Source organism: Epinephelus fuscoguttatus, linkage group LG2 (assembly GCF_011397635.1).
Source record: "Epinephelus fuscoguttatus linkage group LG2, E.fuscoguttatus.final_Chr_v1".
Taxonomy (NCBI): domain Eukaryota; kingdom Metazoa; phylum Chordata; class Actinopteri; order Perciformes; family Serranidae; genus Epinephelus; species Epinephelus fuscoguttatus.
This window is the reverse complement of record NC_064753.1, coordinates 7,479,176-7,485,704: the sequence shown is the minus strand read 5'-3', so window position 1 is coordinate 7,485,704 and position 6,529 is coordinate 7,479,176. Positions and strand designations below refer to the sequence as shown.

Below are 6,529 nucleotides of genomic sequence, written 5' to 3'. Positions count from 1 at the left end.
ACTGTTTGGCCTTAACTTGCTTGGGCAGGGGCAGCATGGCTTCACATGGCTGTCCGTTTTGCCGGTCAAAAATGGATCCCCGTGATGGGCACCGGGAATGCCCCTCATGCTTGGGGATGGCTCATTTAAAGGAGGATGTGGATAATCCCTGCAGTGCAGCCTGTGACCTGCCTAGGGAGGAGCGACTTCGTCGTGCTACCAGAGCTCACATTGCTGAGCGTGGTAGGGAGAAGGAACGGGGCCCAGAGAGGCCTGGTCATGAACGCTCTCGTAAGAGCTCTCGTGACCGTCGTTGAGAATCCCCTCCCAGGTTGAACCATGAGGAGGTGTGCGACACTGCTAGCTGTTCATCCCTTGCTCCGGCAGCAGAGGGGGGGCAGTTCAGACATGCACCTTAAGGTTCTCTCTGCTATTCAGAGTTTGTCTCAGAGGGTGGACAGGTTTGAGGCTCATCAATCCTCCTCCTCTTCATCCTTCACTCCTGGCCAGAGCTGTGTTCCCCCACCTGGACCCCAGGGCCATGCTGCGGAGGCAGCTGCCGATGATACAGATGTACTGTCTCTTTTTGCCCCTCACTCTCTGTCTGATGTGCATCATTCAGAAGGGGGAAGCCACTGGGGGGATCCCCATTCAGATACGGCAGAGGTTGATGATGACTCTGAGGTGGTGGGAGAGTCTTCCACTATTGCTCTTGTTGGTAGAGTATTTAGTGCAGCAAAAATTGTTGGTCTGCAGCCCCCCATGTCCAATCCCATCCCTGTGGGAGGCGTCTGGGAGGGCGTATCACAAACTGGTTCCCCACCAAATGTATTCCAGTGGCAGATTTATGCTTCCATGCTGAGGACAGCACATATGTCTGCTAATCCTCGCTGCCCCAGGAAAGAGTGCGCCAAGACTGACCGTCTGATTTCACGCTCGTTTAATGCTGCTGCACGTGCGGCTCGTATGGGTAACACCTTGGCTATCCTCCTGGCAGTGTTACGCAGAACCATGAGTGTGGAGGATCACGATTCCAAAGCTCTTATTGAGTCTGCTCTGTCAGCGCACTCACAACTGACACGTGACATGGGGGAGGCTATGTCATCAGCCATGTTATGTCGTAGACAGGTGTGGCTGGCTCAGACTCCCTTGCCAGATGCTATAAAGGCTGAGCTGATGAATCTGCCAGTGACGCCTGGTCAGGTTTTTCATTCAGGTTCTCAGGAGGTGCTGGACAGGGCAGAGCGGTCCATTACTCTGAGAGAAACTGTCCAACGGGCTTGTCGTAAGCCAGCCCTGGCTTTTCAACAGGGGTTTAGACCACCCTCCAAGTCACAGCAGTCTGGCTGGCCTAGACAGACGGGTGGGGTTCAGGGGCAGCACTTTCGAGCTCATGGTCAGACTTCTGCCAAAAACCCCCAGAGAAGGCCCCAGTACCGAGGGACTGGGCAACAGAAGACCTCAGGCAGGGGTGCAGACCGTGGCGGCGGTTCTGCATAGGGGTCAAGGGCCGGCCGTCGACTGTCCCTCCCAACTTTCTCGGGCCAGTTGGGAGGGAATTGTGTCAGACCTGTGGGTCTTATCCACCGTAGCTCATGGTTACCGACTGCAATTTCAGCAGCGGCCCCCCCCTTTTCAGGGGTCCGAACTACCATCGTCAGGGACCCCCTCCTAGAGCCCATATTGGTGGAGGAAATCCAAAGTCTACTTCAAAAAGGAGCCGTTTCAAAGGTGCCTCCCAATGAACAGCTGACTGGGTTCTACTCCACCTACTTCATCATCCCGAAAAAAGATGGGGGTCATCGGCCTATTCTCGACCTGAGGCGTCTCAACAGATATCTAAAGGTGCTCCCATTCAAAATGATTCATACAAAATTGGTAATGCAGTCCATCAGTGCAGGGGAGTGGTTCACGTCCCTCGATTTGAAGGACGCGTACTTCCACGTCCCGATTTTTCCAGACCACAGACCCTTTCTCCGCTTTGGTTTCCAGGGCCAGGTGTTCCAGTTCAGCGTTCTGCCATTTGGCCTGTCACTGGCACTGAGGATTTTTACTCAGGTGGTCTCGGCAGCCTTGGCTCCCCTCCAGCTACGGGGTCTCAAAATCCTACCATATCTAGACGATTGGTTGATCTGTGCCCCCTTCCGGGACCAGGTGATCTGGGACGCAGAGATGGTGCTGGCTCATATTCAGTCCCAGGAGTTCACAGTAAATTGGAAAAAGAGCAACCTGCAGCCTCAGCAACAGGTGAGCTTTCTTGGTCTCCACTTCAATTGAGTGTCAGTGAATGTGTGTCTGACTCCTCAGAGGGCGGACAGTTTGGAGAGGGCATTACATCACTTCCAATTGGGGAAACGTGTGACAGTTCACGACTTTCAGAAACTGCTGGGATTGATGGCAGCAGCAGCGGCAGTGATTCCTTTGGGCCTGCTGAGGGCACGTCCCATTCAGCGATGGTTCAACTCCTTTCATCTCCATCCAAGGAGGGACAGGAGAAGGAGGCTGCTTGTCACATGCTCCTGCATGCGGGCCCTGCTTCCCTGGAGGGACAGGGACTTCCTTCTCAGAGGGACCCCTCTGGGGAACCTGCCTCACAGAAGGTCAGTGATCACAACGGATGCATCGCTGACAGGCTGGGGAGTTGTCTGGGAGGGCAGGTCAGTGAAGGATGTGTGGGAACCCCCCTGGTCATCAGAACATATCAATGTGCTCGAGCTGAGAGCCGTCCATCTTGCTCTGGTGGAGTTGTTGCCATTCATACGCTACAAACATTTGCTGGTGAGAACAGACAGCACCTGAGCTGTGTACTACATAAATCACCAGGGTGGAACCAGGTCACTACGCTGTCTCCAGGTGGCCAAGGAGCTGTGGACATGGGCATGGCCTTGACTGACCTCTCTGAGGGCAGTCCACATATCAAGTGTGGCAAACAAGGCAGCCGACACTCTGTCCAGGGCAGGGCCTCTTCTGGGAGAGTGGCGGTTGCACCTGCATGTAGTGGCCCAGATCTGGGCTCGATACGGTTCCCCCGAGTCAATCTTTTTGCGTCCAGGGACACCACCCATTGCCTGGAATGGTACTCCCTATCATGTCAGGAGGGCAGTCTGGGCTTGGATGCTCTGTCACAAGAGTGGCCAACAGACTTATTGTACGCTTTCCCTCCTCTCCCCCTGCTTCCTCTTGTCCTCCGGAGGGTCAGAGTGGGTCATTGCAGAGTTCTGCTGGTGGCTCCACGCTGGCTGGAGAGGCCGTGGTTTCCAGACCTGCTTCAGTTGGTCCAGGGCTGCCCGTGGCAATTACCATCCCGAGCGGACCTTCTGTCACAGGTGGACAGCCAGATTTGGCACCCGAACCCAACTGCCCTGTGCCTGTGGGTCTGGCCACTGCAGAGCCCGTCTCTCAGCAGTTAGATAAGGCTGTCTGGGAGACCTTGAATAATGCTAGAGCTCCTTCTACTCGAGCTGGTTACTCAGCTTGGTGTTCGGGCATGGCCGTTAACCCCGTAACCTGTTCTGTGCCTGTTCTGGCTCAGACTTTAAACAGAATATTCTGCCTTCTCTCCCACGCTTTACAAATAAAATCTGCAACAAACAGATTCCCTTTCTAAAACACAACTCAAGTTTCTTATACTCATCCAGCCAAAAGAAATCAGCATAAATAGAGGACATTTTAATAAAAAGTACATCCCTCAAGTCCTCGTAAACAGTAAAACCTCAAAGTCTGTCCTCCTCTGGAATGGCATTAAACCTGCCGGTCTCTAAAGCCAAGGGTAATGTTCCTGAACGTAACTGTGCACATAATGATCTTTGTCTTTTGTTTAAATTATACTTCACATACATTTCAACATCATAACAGTTTTTTATGAGACAGTAAGTTCGTAATTTTGGTTTATACCATATATCGACAGACCACTTTTCCTTATACTTGAGAAACATATTATTCTTTAACTCCTGAATATTACAAAGTAACCTGTTATGAAAGATAAATGAAAAATCATTCAAATTAAATAAGGATTTCATCTCGTTAGCCCAGGGATGACCATGTAAAATGTCCCAGATAAAAATCTTTTTAGTGAGTCTCTGATCTGACATCCTTACAAGTCTATTCCACAGTCGAAGCATTTCACATTTATGTCTGGTGTTTGGAGGTTCCCATCCCATATCTCCACAAGTAGCTAAAACTGAAGTTAAAAAACTGAAATTTCTTACTAGGGCCCCATATGAGCCCATTGCTGATACAGATCTGAATGCTCTGTCTCTCAAGACCGCTTTTCTTTTGGCTCTCTGCTCTGCTAAATGTGTTGGTGAGCTACGTGCCCTCTCCGCTTTGGCCTTACCCTGCCTTTTTACCCAAGGTACTCAGTTCTCAGTCCATGAACCAGGTACTGGAGTTGGGTCAGTTTCAACCCTCTTCCTCTTCTCCGACAGAGCAAGTGGAGTTGCTTACCCTGTGTCCAGTAAGGGCATTGTGTGCATATTTGTCACGCACGGAGCCTCTGAGGAGGGCTCATTCTCAGCTTTTTATTTGTTATGGCAAGACGAGGCTGAGGTTGCTACTTACCAAGCAGCGTTGTCGCATTGGCTGCTTGAAGTTATTTCCCGTGCTTATGCAGGGATTCGGGCCCACTCGACCAGAAGCATGGCTACTTCTTGGGCGGCGCTGAAGGGTGTTCCTGTGGGGGACATTTGTGCTGCGGCGTCATGGTCTTCCCTTTGTACATTTACAAGATTTTACAGGGTTAATGTGACCTGTTCAACACCTGTGGGCGCTGCTGTTTTGTCTGTTGCCCAGCGAGGTTCAGCTGATTAGTTAGTTCTGTTCCTCACGAACCTTTTGGCATGTGTCATCCATTTAAGACCGTAGTGACGGTCAGAGTGAGGTCGAAACAGATCGTAAGTTATAAATATAACTATGGATCTGTGAGACCAAACGATGACCGTCACTATCCTTGTTGCTTGGAACACTCAAGGTAAGAGGCCCCGCTTTTATAGTGTGGGAGGTTCCGCCTCCGGGTCATGGGCATGACTTTGTTTACATAAGGTCTCGAGAGTAGGCGGAACGAGGGCGATCATTCATTTAAGACCGTAGTGACCGTCGTTCGGTCTCACAGATCCATAGTTATATTCATAACTTACGATATGCAGTATGCCATACCAGCAGACCGTTCACAGTATGCAGTATACAGCCAAGTATCCCAGAATGCATTTCACACCAGCCGACAGCGAAAGCAGAGAGTTCAAAGCAGGCAAGAAGCTGTTAATATGTCACTTTATTAAGTTTTAATATTTTTTCAGGCGTAAAAGTAACCGTTTGCTCCGACGTATCCAGGGGTGAGAGGAGCCGCTGTGGGAGCCGCTGGCCAGGAGCAGCAAGCAGCTCGCAGCTGGAATACCGAGATGATCGCCGGTCAACCTCCCGGGGAGAAAGCAATCCGATGAACTGACCTGCTGCTCTTTGGAGATTCACCGCTGGCTGATTTAAACCCTTTTGGAAGATAAATGTTGGTTTCATAGATGAAATCTAACAATTGTAGCTGCCACATTAGGTTGTCTGAATATAAAGTGAAGCTTCATGTTTTTACTGAACAGAACAGCAGTGCTGCCTCTGGGGCTCTTATGTACAGACATCACAATTTCAATAAATATAAATGTATTAAAATGAACAGATCAGTCTATATTGAATTTCGTTTTATCTTATTAAGCTACACAAGCTTGGGTTTTTATTATTGCTACATTACAGACAACATGATTTAGTGCATCTCTACGTACGTTAAGTCAGGTAGGTATCAAAAATTTGGCATGACGCTTAATAAAATAATATCACGTGCACAGTACAGTACGGGATGATGCTTAATAAAATAATAACATCTCCGCGGTATTCCCGGCTTGATCACTCTTGTCCGCCATTATGACAATTGACTGGTCCCGGTCAAGGGCGCATTGCATTGTGGGAAACAGTAGGCGAGGTAGACTGGTCTGATGCATACTGTGGAATTTTTCCAAATCAGTACGACATCCGGGTATTTTTTGTATACTGCAGATTTTGCTTTTGTTTGCATACTGCATACTATATACTACATTTTGGCAATATCAGTACGTACTACTAGTATAGTATGCGGTTTCAGATACAGCCTATGTTATGTAGCGAAAAAAAAACAGTTCCCCCAGTCTGTTGCCAGGCAACGCAGCACACAGGCCAGGAACTCACTAGCTACTCTGTATTTACATTGACCTGCAGCTGTGTAACTTCGTCCAGTTCGGCTGATGAAACGTTGGCAAACCTGGATGTTGGCACGGCCGGATTCATACACACCTGGAGGTCTGCACAGAAGAGTCCTGGCTTTCCTTTTCCTCGTCCTCTCCTGACGACCACTCGTAATTTAATTCAAATATAATTTTGGGGAAAATATCCATCTTCTTGTGTAACGCTATAGTATCAGTTTGTGTCAGTGTAGCGAGTGTGACAGCTGGTTAATTAACGGTTGTGTTTATATTTATAGCACCTGTGAGCGGAGTGATTTTACTGTTACATGTCCCAGTGATATATCAGC

General features: G+C 49.4%; 1 pseudogene; it reads left to right on the top strand.

The window, feature by feature from the left end:
- Nucleotides 1-318: 318 nt before the first annotated feature.
- LOC125879261 (uncharacterized) lies at nt 319-3,389 on the top strand (annotated as a pseudogene).
- Nucleotides 3,390-6,529: the final 3,140 nt, after the last annotated feature.